Source organism: Heloderma suspectum, chromosome 6 (assembly GCF_057233095.1).
Source record: "Heloderma suspectum isolate Gila_16-S chromosome 6, 16-S_ref, whole genome shotgun sequence".
NCBI classification, from domain to species: Eukaryota; Metazoa; Chordata; class Lepidosauria; order Squamata; family Helodermatidae; genus Heloderma; species Heloderma suspectum.
Window position 1 is genome coordinate 95914685 of NC_139463.1, and position 13875 is coordinate 95928559.

At 46.0% G+C, this 13875-nt stretch overlaps 1 long non-coding RNA gene across 1 annotated transcript; it reads right to left on the reverse strand.

Annotated features, from left to right (window-relative positions):
- Positions 1–2130: 2130 nt before the first annotated feature.
- LOC146341925 (uncharacterized) lies at positions 2131–13674 on the reverse strand. The gene is made up of 3 exons (XR_014783883.1): positions 13497–13674; positions 7390–7582; positions 2131–2443 (listed from the first exon to the last, which is right to left on the reverse strand). It is a non-coding gene; the product is annotated as an uncharacterized LOC146341925 (long non-coding RNA).
- Positions 13675–13875: the final 201 nt, after the last annotated feature.

Consider the following 13875-nt stretch of genomic DNA (forward strand, 5'->3'; position numbering starts at 1 on the left):
GAGGGTGGCATCTTTCTGAGTCCTCAGGTTGATGCAGGAATTTTGTTTGTTTGTTTGTTTGTTTGTTTTTAGTTTTCCCCTGTTTTCTCCCTGGAAAACTGAGCAAGATCCCAAGTTAATCTGAAGAGAAATTCAGAGGGCTCACCCATCTCTGGTGTCCACACACACTGTTCTACGTACTCAGTGGCTGATTGGGGCAAGGGGATACATAAGATTCATCCATAACAGAGCAAATCATGTGGTGAGTACTTGGAAACATTGTGGATAGGGCAGGGAAAGTGCACATCATGGAGAGGCCATTTACAATCATGTCACCATGGCAACTGTCACCAGTACTCAGCCCTCAATCTGCCTGGGGCAATTCACTCAGCAAAACACCAGCTCTTTTGTGCAGACACTGATATAATTGCTCCATGATATTCAGCAATGTGTAGGCCAGTCCATATGGCTCTTGAGCTGCTTCGCACCCCACCCTCCTCCAAAGAGAGGCTACTCAACTATATTTCCACCAGCCTGTCAGAGTCCTTCATATAATCCTTCAAGGAAGAAAATTAAATTTGGGAGGGGGAGGCATTTAGAATCTGAGCTTGCTTTTTGCTTTCTGCTTTCTTTCATGCCATTAGTGTCCATAATGCTTGTCACAGACCACAATGTCCTATTCCATGAACAGAAGGGAAAACAGACAAAATAGTGTGCTCCGTGGCTTTTTGCCCTTCCCTTCCTATTGTCTTTTCCATTGCCATGAGGTGGAAATCTTTATTTATCTGGCTGTCTTCACCAAACCAGCCTTAAAACTCTCTAGGGCTGTGTTTCCACCAGCACCTGGCTGCACGGTGAGGACTTTGTATTTCCATGACATCATGGCCATTCAGCACCAGCCCCACATTTTATCATGGAAAAAACGCTTCTTAGACTGGATATAATCTGACTTTTCCAGCTTACTTCAGCTCCATTACTGACCTGTTTCCACAACCATACTGGGTTCGGTATCATAGTCCTGCCCATGGGGTGTGTAGCCCAGCCTTTGCGGATGTGTCGCTTGTGACCTCAGTGACCCAAACCTTTCCCTCCTTGTTTTCCGGACGTTTCATTGCCATTTTGGAGCAGAATGAAAATAAGCGCTAGTACACTAGTGCATATAAGCCTGCTATTGTGGGCAAGCAAGTACTCCCATTACAGCCTGAAAATGAGGTCATTTTTCCAAAACTACACGTGGGGAGAATCCACGGCTAATATTCCTTTGTCATTTGTGGACCAGGGAAACAATGCTGGACGTATCATAGTCTAGTTTTCATATTACACGCTAAGTTGCTATCTCATTATCACAGTATTGTGCAGGTCTTCAATCAGTATGCACACCCTCTATGTCAATATCTTCCTATGACTCTATCACTCAATCGTGAAATAGCACTAACATGCATTTGCACTATTGCGCAATACACATTTTCCGGAACAAGCCCCCTTGACCTCAACAGGAGTCAGCAGGCGCCCCTGGAGTAATGCGCTATCGTGCGATAGCGCAAATACGTGTTAGTGCTATTTCGCGATTCAGTGATAGAGTGGTTGTGTCCTAGCAACATATTGACATGGAGGGCATGCGTATTAATGGAAGACTTGCGCAATAGTGTGATAATGAGACAGTGTCTTGTTCCCAAGATTGCCATTAAGAGGATTAGAGCCTGGCAGGGAGAGCATCTCTGATTGGTTCAGCAGCCCCTGCCCCTCTGATGATGTTCACTTCCCATCCCCCCACCCCACCCAGAAGTATGTTTCCATTAGAGAAGGGGGAGAGGGAGGGGGGACTCAGCAAGAGCAGGAGGTGGGAACATGGATGAGGTAATCAGATTTCACCCAGACTCCACCCAGCCATGAAGAAAATAATTTGATTAGAGCTCAGTGGAAACAGCACAGGGCCCCAGGCTACAACGATGATAAGCCGGGACTTTAGGCACTGTGGAAACTAGAAAAGGAGCAGATGCAACTGGGGAAGCATCGCAACAAAGCTAGACGCCAGGTGAAACCAATGGCGTGGAAACACACCCTAGGTCTCAGGTATCTACTCTAGGTAGTGTGGGGGCTGGCTATGAGACGCAGAGTGGGTAACCCAAAAAGGAGACCACAAAAATGTTTCAATAACAAAGCTGATATTTTGCAAAAGAAAAATGTCAAAAGGAAAAAGTTTTAAGATCTGAATGGATACAGATCCATTAGACAAGCAATACCTTACTGTCATTGGTCCAACTCTCTCACTCTGTTGTCCAGTTCTAGTAGCTCTGACTCTTTCTGTCCTCTAGGACTCTGGCCTTCTTACCTTCCTTCTCTTTCTTTCTTCTTCTCTCTGTTTCTCTGCCCCTCTGTCTTTCTGCCTTAGGCTTCTATCTCTTAAAAACAGATTTTTCTCTCCCCATCTCCAACCAATGAAAGAGTAGTTTCTTCTTCATTTCTGCAAAATAAGTTTATATTTCCTGAGTTAAACCCATTTTTCCCTCTCTTCCTCTGACCTTCTGTTGAATTTTATAATTTCCTGGCTTCCTTAGCATACTTCATAACCTTGACATTCTAACTAAACATCTGACATCTCAGCTATTAACCTTTTGGCTGAAACTGACTAGCATACACATACACAAGATTTAGCCCCAGAATATCCCACAACAAAATTAAATGCCAAAAATAGACTACATTTCTGTTCCTTCAAAATGCTTTACAACACAAAGTAAAAAAAGAACTCCTTGCCCCAAAGAGTATGTGATCTAAACTTTGCCAGAGACAGACACCAGCGGGATGTGAAAGGCAGGAGCCCCTTTCCAATCATCCAGTAATGGCAGGGAGTTGTCCCCCATGGCCTTTGCAAAAGAAAAGGTGGCTTCTTAGGAGAGATGTGAAGGAAGAGAGGGAGGTGGCATTGTGAAGATGTTCAGGATAGCGTTCCAGGTGAAATGGACATCAAGGGAGAAAGGGCAGAGACATCTGGGGGACCAAGAGACCATCATATGGCTGCGGGAGGTGGAACTGGAGGCACAAAAGTAATTGGGCAGAGATATATCAAGATACCCCTTCATGGATCACTGCCTTGTTGTGGCGAAGGGTCTTGCATAACTCAGTGAAGCCATAAGCTATGCTGTGCAGGGCCACCCAAGACGGACAGGTCATGGCGGAGAGTTCTGACAAAATGTGGTCCACTGGAGAAGGAAATGGCAACCCACTCCAGTATTCTTGCCAAGAAAACCCTATGGAACGTATCACAAGGCTAAAAGATATGACACCAGAAGATGAGCCCCTCAGGTCAGAAGGTGTCCAACTGGGGAAGGGCAGAGGGAATTTCCAAGTAGCGCCAGAAAGAGTGAAGCGGCTGGGCCAAAGCTGAAAGGATACTCAGCTGTGGATGTTTCTGGTGGTGAAAAGAAAGTCCGATGCTGTAAAGAACAATATTGTTTAGGAACCTGAAATGTAAGATCAATGAATCAAGGTAAGCTGGAGGTGGCAAACATGAGATGGCAAGACTGAACATCGACATCTTGGGAATCAGCGAACTAAAAAGGACAAGCATGGGCGAATTTAAGTCAGGTGACCATCATATCTACTACTGTGGGCAAGAATCCCGTAGAAGAAATGGAGTAGAACTCATAGTCAACAAACGGGTGGGAAAAGCAGTACTGGGGTACAATCTCAAAAATGACAGAATGATCTCAGTACGAATCCAAGGCAAACCATTCAACATCACAGTAATTCAAGTCTATGCCCCAACCACTGAGGCCAAAGAAGCTGAGGTTGATCGGTTCTATGAAGACCTACAACACCTTCTAGAACTAACACCAAAAAAAGATGTCCTCTTCATCATAGGGGATTGGAATGCCAAAGTAGGAAGTCAAGAAATAACCGGGATAACAGGCAAGCATGGCCTTGGTGTACAAAATGAAGCAGGACAAAGGCTAATAGAGTTTTGCCAAGAGAACACGCTGATCATAGCAAACACTCTTTTCCAAAAGCACAAGAGGCGACTCTACACATGGACAACACCAGATGGTCAATATTGAAATCAGATTGATTATGTCCTTTGCAGCCAAAGATGGAGAAGCTCTATACAGTCAGTAAAAACAAGACCTGGAGCTGACTGTGGCTCAGATCATGAGATGCTTCTTGCAAAATTTCAGCTTAAATTGAAGAACGTAGGGAAAACCACTAAACCATTCAGGTATGACCTAAATCATATCCCTTATGAATATACAGTGGAGGTGAGGAATAGATTTAAGGGATTAGACCTGATAGACAGAGTGCCTGAGGAACTATGGACGGAGGTCCATAACATTGTTCAGGAGGCAGCAACGAAATCCATCCCAAAGAAAAAGAAATGCAAGAAAGCCAAGTAGCTGTCTGATGAGGTTTTACAAGTAGCTGAGGAAAGAAGGGAAGCGAAAAGCAAAGGAGAAAGGGGAAGATATATCCAACTGAATGCAGAGTTCTAGAGAATAGCAAGAAGAGACAAGAAGGCCTTCTTAAATGAACAACGCAAAGAAATCGAGGAAAACAATAGAATGGGAAAGACTAGAGATCTTTTCAAGAAAATCGGAGATCTCAAGGGAACGTTTTGTGCAAAGATGGGCATGATAAAGGACAAAAAAGGCAGGGACCTAACAGAAGCAGATGAGATTAAGAAGAGGTGGCTGACACAGAAGAACTATACAGGAAAGATATGAATGTCCCTGATAGCCATGATAATGCGGTCACTGAACTTGAGCCGGACATCCTCGAGAGTGAAATCAAGTGGGCCTTAGGAAGAATTACTAACAACAAAGCTAGCGGAGATGACAGTCTTCCAGCTGACCTATTTAAAATCCTAAAAGATGATGCTGTTAAAGTGCTGCACTCCATATGCCAACAAATTTGGAACACTCAACAGTGGCCACAAGACTGGAAAAGGTCAGTTTACATTCCAATTCCAAAGAAGGGCAATGCCAAAGAGTGTTCAAACTACCACACAATTGCACTCATTTCACATGCCAGCAAGGTGATGCTCAAAATCCTACAAGCTAGGCTTCAGCAGTATGTGAACCAAGAACTACCAGAAGTACAAGCGGGGTTTCGAAGAGGCAGAGGAACTAGAGATCAAATCGCCAACATTCGCTGCATCATGGAGAAAGCAAGAGAATTCCAGAAAAACGTCTATTTCTGCTTCATTGACTACGCTGAAGCCTTTGATTGTGTGGATCACAACAAACTGTGGCAAATTCTTAAAGTGATGGGAGTACCAGACCACCTTACCTGTCACCTGAGAAAACTGTACGAGGGTCAAGAAGCAACAGTACGAACCAGACATGGAACAACCGATTGGTTCAAAATTGGGAAAGGAGTACGACAAGGCTGTATATTGTCGCCCTGCTTATTTAATTTATATGCAGAGTACATCATGAGAAACGCCGGGTTGGATGAATCACAGGTTGGAATTAAGATTGCTGGGAGAATTATCAACAACCTCAGATACACAGACGATACCACCCTAATGGCAGAAAGCGAAGAGGATCTAAAGAGCCTCTTGTTGAGGGTGAAAGTGGAGAGTGCAGAAGCTGGTTTGAAACTCAACATTAAAAAAACGAAGATCATGGCATCTGGCCCCATCACTTCCTGGCATATAGAAGGGGAAGAAATGGAAGCAGTGACAGATTTTACTTTCTTGGGCTCCAAGATCACCGCAGATGGTGACTGTAGCCATGAAATTAAAAGACGCTTGCTCCTTGGGAGGAAAGCTATGGCCAACCTAGACAGCATAGTAAGAAGCAGAGACATCACCTTGCCGACAAAGGTCCGTCTAATCAAAGCTATGGTTTTCCCAGTAGCAACGTATGGCTGTGAGAGCTGGACTATAAGGAAGGCTGAGCGCCGAAGAATTGATGCCTTCCAACTGTGGTGCTGGAGAAGACGCTTACGAGTCCCCTGGACTGCAAGGAGGTCCAATCAGTCCATCCTAAAGGAAATCAACCCTGAGTGCTCATTGGAAGGACAGATACTGAAGCTGATGCTCATATATTTTGGCCACCTAATGCGAAGAGAAAAGTCACTGGAAAAGACCCTGATGCTGGGAAAGATTGAAGGCAAAAGGAGAAGGGGACGGCAGAGGATGAGATGGCTAGATAGCATCACCGATGCAATGAATATGGACTTGAGCACACTCCGGGAGAGAGCGCAGGACAGGAAGGCCTGGCGTGCTGTGGTCCATGGGGTCACGAAGAGTCGGACACGACTGAACAACAACAACAGCAAATATCAAGATATGGCAGGAGAGAGATAAAGGAGAGCCAAGGCAAGCTCTCCTTTGTAAGCTGCCTTGAGAGGGATTTGTACCCTAAAAGGTGGCCTACAAATATTTGTAAGTAAATCAAGGAGGGGTCTAATGGTTTGTGCTGGATCTGAAAGTAGAAAGGAAGAGGGTGTAGGGAGTTAAGGGGGGGCACTGGAGGTAATCAGTGGCACTTACCACCAATGGGTGGCCAGTGAATTGATTAGAGCAGTAGAGTAATATCCACAAGGGTTAATTTAAGCCAGACCTTGCCAGAGCTCACTTCCTGGAATTGTTTTCAGTGGCTCTCATCTCGCAGAATGTGAATGCCTGTGACCATGTGCAGAAAGAATGCTTGTGACCATGTACAGAGTGCCTTATGTAAAGCACCAAGTAAGCATAACCAAAAAGACAGGATAACAGTCAATCCTCCTCCAGCTGTTACTTACCCCAGAATGGAAGCTTTCATTGGCCCCAGTACAGGTAGGGCTTTTTTGACTGGCGGAAGGGGCTGCCAACCAGCTGTTCTTTGGGGAGGATAGAATCTAGCTTTGTTATAGACGTCAGTGTTTGCCAGTCAGCCTCTACGCAAATCCAGTTTCTACTTAATAATATAGCTTTTGGATATGGGGAGAAGGCTGCGAGCATACCAGCGTGGTGAGTGTGCTCCACAGTGTGCTCACTGCTCAAGTTATGTCTGTCTGCTCTGATGCACCTGAAGTTTGCTTCCTCTGCATTCCATGACCACATGCCAGGGGGTCATGGACAGGGCTCCTGCACCTTTAAGAGTTGTTCAGAAGACGGCATTTTAGCAGGTGTTGCTTATATGCCTGTTAAAGGTACAGGAGTCCTGTCCTCTTTTGCATCTGTAAATTCTGTTTTATTCATAACAATCAAAGGTTCAGAAATTAAATCCTGTTAATAAAGGAATTCTCAGAGTTCAGCCCTTCCCTTTCCTGAGAAGAGAACAGGCATTACAATGGGCCAAAAATTTCTTCTGCATTTTTTTCAACCATTCTCATTCAAGTTGATAAAAATTACATTTGAAAACATTTTCAAAGGAGAAAGAAAATTTTGGTGAAATTCTCATGGATGGGGTGCAGGGTTCTTCCCCTTACCTTAATTACGAGGTTCAGAGGCGCATGCAAATGATGTCCTGTCTTTCACTGTCCAATCATCTCTTCGGTGATCTGCAGCCTCCCTGGCTTCCCACACTTCAGTTAAAGCCCAGGGTCATGAGGTACCCCATGTCATGAGGTAAATCCACCCAAGGGGCTTTTTCAGATCAAGAAATTTGGCCAGCCAAGGCAGCTGCAAAGTAATGGAGAAACATGCAACAGAAAGGAAGAAAACTACAGCACACTCGACCACCTCACAATGATAAGGTAAGCTCACAATCACCAGAAAAAGAAATTCAAAATAAATTCTAAAGCGCTCTGAGCATAAAGAAGAAAAACAGAACACTCTTTCGGGGGCAGAGAACACAGGGCAGATCTTTGGCCTGGCTGGAAGATGAGACCTCTTCTCTCCATTCTTCAGGTCCTCCCATGCTCCAAACTGCATTATGGTTGTCACTCAATAGAAGGATTTGGGGCTCTATTAATTGATTAGATGAACAATTAAATCTATGTACATGTAGTATATGACATAACACTACTAGTTCTAAAGAGGAAAGACAACTTCCTTTGTTTTTAGATGATTCCCTCAACAGGCACCATCATGGAAGTGGTGCCCCCTTGTCTCTCACACACAGAAGTAAATGCCTCCTCTAAGGTGGTGCTTGTCATCTACATTTTTTACAGTTACTTGTATTCAGATATATATGAATATATATACACACATGCGCACGTGCGCGCACATGAGAGAGAGAGAGAACTTTTCAAGAAACCTTACAGCCTGCGGTAGGCCAGAATTTTTGTACCCAATATTGCAGATGGGGGAGGGAGCTGAAGCTGAGAGGACGCTGGCTTGCCTAAGGCCACCTTGTGAGTATGTGGCTGTGGTTTAAACCAGGGGTGTCAAGGCCCATGGGCCAAGTCCAGCCCTCTATGGTTCCCCAATTGGCCATGACCCACCCCCTTTTCCCCAACCACCTATCACTGGATGGTTTCCCAGCTTTTGTGCAATTTCCTCCCCATTCTAAAGGGTTGAAATGCCTCTTCTAAGGCTTAGTTATGGCAGGAAGAGCTTTTTGATATTTTGTCCCCACCTCACCCCTTTTGCCTTGCCCAGCACTGGAATGAGGACACTGAAAGCTTCTGCAAAATCGAATTCAGCTCTCTGACTGAGAGATGTCCAACGTCCCTGGTTTAAACCTTATTCCAGCTCCCTCACCTGCTCAGCATGCCAAATCAGATGTCAGAGTTTTTGCCAAAGATATGTGCTATCTCCCATCATCTCTCTCTCTCTCTCTCTCTCCCCGCAGGGTGACTCCAGGAGACCCTTGGTTTGCAAACTCCAAGAAGGTTGGACCCAGGCGGGGATTGTGAGTTGGGGAGTGGGGTGTGCCCAACCCAACCACCTTGGTGTCCACGCTTCAGTGCCTTTCTATGCCAACTGGATATAAGCAAAGATGAATGGTGGATTGCAAAATGCCCCCATTGTGACATTCCTCTTGATGTCTCTTGTAGTAGCCCTCCTGTGAGGCATCCACCTCCCTGCCTACAGGCTTCCAGCTGACTGCATGGAATATCATTTTGAAGGGTGTTAGTGTGACTCTAAATTATGTCCGAAATCACCACATGAAATAGGGCACAGGTTCTGAAACGCTCAGCCCCGGAGGCCAAACCTGGCCCTCGTGGGGCCCCAAATTTGGCCCTCCTGAGGTCCCAAATCAGCCCTTCAGAGTTCCCCAGAAACCACACCCCTTCCACTTGGTCCCACCCCCTTTCCCCCAACCACCAATTGTTCACTGGTTTCCCGACTATGGTGCAGTTTTTCCTCCATTATGAAAGGATGAAATGCCTCTCCTAAGGCTTAGTTACTGGCAGTTAAGTGCTTGAAGCTAAAATATGCTGGCCTTTTGGGGGGTGGCCCTCCCCTTTTCCCTCCGGCCCCACCCACCACTAGAATGCATTGTGTCCAATGAGAAGGAAATGATGGCTTTTTAACAAATAAAACAGTATACAGATGGTAATTTAAAATAAACAAACAAACATCCCATTCCACCATGGGGGGGAAAAACTCCTTAGACAACTTTCACCCTGGCCAATAGATCAACTTCATCAACCCCTGACCCAATTTAGGAGAGCTCTGTGGGGTTATGTATTTATTACGCTTCAACTGCAAAGAGATTGTTTTGTCCTTACACAAGCTTTTACATCATCAGTACATTGTAATCAAATGTTTACAACTGGTTTTTCTTGTATATTATTTACATAATTAATTTTAAAAACTGAATACCCAGAATTATTAAAGGCTGACCAAATTGGCCAATTGGACCTGTTCCCTTTTTGTTGTTGGTGGTGGTGGGTTTGATTACCTTTTGAGTAAGTGCTTTGAGAAATTTAATGCAATGTGTAGTCAGAATGCAAAGGTATGTTCTGGTAATGTCTTGATGAAATATAAGGAAAAGAGGTTGTAGTCTTATCAGCGAATCCTTTGTCCGTGCTCTCCATCTTAATATGGTAGCAAACTGGTTGACTTTACAGCTGCCATGGTGCCAATGGCAGAACTGCCCAATAGTAGGCCTTGTATTTTGCTGGTATGGCCTTGGAGTAATCACTCACTCAGTGGAAATGTCACCCCTATATATACCTACCTGGACCTTAAGACCATTTTCAGGGGCCCTTATGCTGGAGCCCCTGCCAAATGAGGTACAACCGGTGACTACTAGAGCGAGGGCCTTTTTGGTGGTTGACCACAGTTGTGGAATGCCCTTTGGAATGGGGAAATTACTGAGACAGTTGACACAACTGCCTCCCAATTGCTCTCTCCTGCTTAGTAGAGCCAAGAGAGGTCCCTGGTTCTCTAGGTTGCTGGGGGTGATGAAACATTGCCGATGACGAAAAGAATATGACATGACAACTCTGACTGAACACAGGCTAGAGCCCATTTTAGGACCCACTATGTGGCGGTGATTGTGGGAAAAGTCCATCTGGACCTGCTAGGCCTAACGAACCCCCTGCTTCAACAAATGCAGCCACAATGGACTAGAATGGATGTCAACAGTAGACCAGACTCCATAACATCTGATGGAGGTAGAGAAATTCCTTGTGGGTCAAATTAACCTCATATTCATGCACAACATGACTACAAGTGTGTAACATTGTATTTCTTGACAACAAGAATATTGTGATACAAAACTGGCATAGCAGATGGTGAATTCTTAATATCCTTGGAGAAGACTGAATGTGCTTATGAAGCAATGAAAACAACATTAAAGAAGCACTAGTCAAATTCTCTTGGGAAGAGTTTTCCCACTTATTTATAATGGAATAATCTACATGTTCCCAAAGGACCTAAAAGATGGAAATGACTTTAAAAATATGCAGGTGATGAAAATATATGCTCCCGTCCCTGATCTTAGAAGACATCACACTTTGCCCTTTTCCATTTATTTCTATTTTCCCTTCCTATTGTTTGTTTTCCCTTTTCCCTCCTGTTGTATACTAAAAATTCCAAAACATGAAAGAAGGTTTAAGAGAGCAATCCTGTCAGGGATGAATCTAAGCACCTTGAGATGTCAGACAGCTCGAATTCTGAATCAGAGTTGGAGCAGCAGCTAGATCAGAGGCCTCCCTAGTGAGCCAGCCAGAGGAGGGACCCTCGCCAGTGAGCCAAAATGCTGGAATAGAGTCCTCCCAAAACCTTGATCAACAGATGGCCCAGACTGAGTCCTTGCCCCCTCCCTCCACCATGAGAATGCAAGTTTCCGAGGAGGAAGAGGGACGGGACTGGAGCAACTCTACGGCATGATGCAAAGCAAAGCAGGAAAAGTTAGGGGCAGGGCTCAGATGCTCCTCCAGATAGCCACTCTTGGAAGCCAATGTAGGAAGGAGCCACCATAAGGGAGGGGCATCACTGCGAAGCTAGCTTGGCCAGGAGGTTCATACTGAAACTGCTGACAACTTTCTCTCCCTCTGGCTTATCTCTGCTGCTTAGAGACTATCGATTAGTTGTTTAGAGCCTGGAGCAGCCTGAGAGTTTCCTTGAATCTGAATTTGTAGAGAGACTAGGCTCTAGCAAAATCAAGTCGTATTAGCCTGAAGCTTTGTATATTGTAGCATTGATTGCAAAGGGAAAGGACGATCCATTTCTGACAAATCCTATGCCCCCTAGATAGTGTCTGGGAGTCATAGGATATTTTGGTTTCCTGGCTCTGAGCTTAGAGACAGGGTTCTGAGTTCGGAGCCAGGAAACCACCCTCTCTGCCGCCTCCCCCACCACCTCACAGCCAGTGCAGAGAAAACCACGCTGGCTGCTGTTACGAGCTCACAAACACAAGCTTGTAGGGGGTGAAAGGGGGCATTCCTGGGGGTGGGGCAGGGAGGAGAGTGGGGATTAAGAGATATCCCCAGCCATCCCCATATTCCTTCCTTCTCCCTTCCCGAAGCCTCCACTAGATGGGCCAAATCACCCATCTAGCTAAAATGCAGAGTTGGAGGTGTGAGGTGTCTCCCGCTCTGCATTGGATACTCATAAGCCTCGAAGTCTGGAGGCTTATGAGTACCCAGGGCACATCCCATAGGATTGCACCTAAAACATCTTCATTCCAGGCACTCATTAAATTGAAACCAACAGTCACTGTGCATGGTCACGGTCTCCACCCTCCACCTCCTTTTCCTCCCAGCTTCTTTTCATGTATCTAACTACAACTCCCAGCATGCAATTTACCAACTACAGTGCAAAATAGCCCCTTTGTCTACTAAAAAAAATACCTTTTCCCCCAACCAGCCAACCAAATAACACATAAAAGGCTAAACATATCCCCGCAAACAGCATACTACTGAATCAACAACATTGGTAACCCTGGCTGATACGAGAAAATTAAGTACCATTCTTTAGCCCATGCAGGCAGTCACCTGCTCCAAGGAGAACATTTATCAGACAAAGGATTGGCTATTTTGTACAAGAGGAAATACAGCACCTAACATCAACTCCATGTCCTCAGAATTGCTTTCTTTAGGGACAGACACTGTAGCAATGCATGTCATTCTATCCTCTGTAGATGCTTCATCAAGGTCTTCCCCACTTAAGGGCGCAATCCTATTCAGATAGGCGGCCACCTCCGGACTCGGAGGCAACCACCTATCCAATGCAGGGCAGGAGAGGCATGGAGGGGATCGTTCCCTCCACACTTCTCCTGCCCTGCATTTTCGGCTAGACAGCCGATTGTGGCTGTCTAGCCGCGGGAGGGCTGAGCGGGGGAGAAGGCTGCTATATGGCACATTGGATGTGTCATACAGGCATTTCCACCCTCCCCACCCCAGAAGGCCCTCCAGAAACACCCCTTTTCAGCCTCTCTGCACTCCTCTTGCAAGCACAGAACACAGGGCTGTTCCACGCTGCTTCCAAGGCAGTGCAGCAGTAGGGGGAGGTCGGTTCTCCAGGAACTGACCTCGGAGCACAGGCTCTGAGGTCGGTTCCCAGGAAACCAGATATCCTATGGCCGTCTAGCCATCAGTAACTTCTGCTACAGCAACTTCACCTACAGATAGTTGAGACTGGGCACTCTGGCATACCCTAGCAAAATGGCCTTTCTTTTTGCACTGCCTGCACCGATCCTCCCCTTTTAGGACAGTTAGCATAATTCACTGTACGTTGTGTTGATCCACAAGGATAACATTGTCTCTTTACACATTTGGGGGGCTATCTGTTTTATTCTAAAACTTATCCAAAGATCTTGTTACTGTGATGCTCTAAAACAGGGCTGCCGAACCTCCAGTCTGTGGGCTCCAGTCTAGAGGCCCTACATCTGGCCTGCAGAGGCCTGTGCCACCTCCTTGGCCCATACCCCCTTGGCACTCTAAGCTTCTCCCTACTGAGGTTTGGGGAGGAGGCAGAGAGAGAGAGGAATCCTCTCTCCTATCTACGGTCAAAGACTGGAGAAAACATGGGGATTCCCCTGTGCAGCTTTGCTGTGCGCAGGCATTCCTGGTCAGGGAGGTCCCACACACAGTGAAGCCAAGCCAGCAGAGGCCCCTTTGCTTCTTTGGAGGAGTGAAGGGAACTTAGCCAGCTCTGTGGGTACAGCCAATGATGCCAGGAGTATGGCCACACTCACCTGATGTCATGCAGCCCACAGAGGGCTGGGTGGGGGGCTGTAGCAGAAACACAGAAGACCATTGTATATCGATGAGTCAGCGGTGCGCCAAATTACCCTGCCCATGTCTAGAGTGTCATTTGGGCCTCTTTATTGAACTGGCTAGCTATGCCTTACACCATTAGTTCCCAGGGTTGATTCTGCTGATGCTGCAACAGCTCGAGGCTGGTAGATGAGCCTTTCGCAACAGCTCAAGGTTAAGGCTACTTGTCGTCAGCCAGGGTAGCAGAGATGAGAGTTGTCTTCTGAGCGGGCTGCCTGCCAATTGTTAGGGCCGGTGTTCTTTCCAGCCTAGAGTGTATGAAACACTCTCGGCGTGATTGGACTATGTCCAGAATGA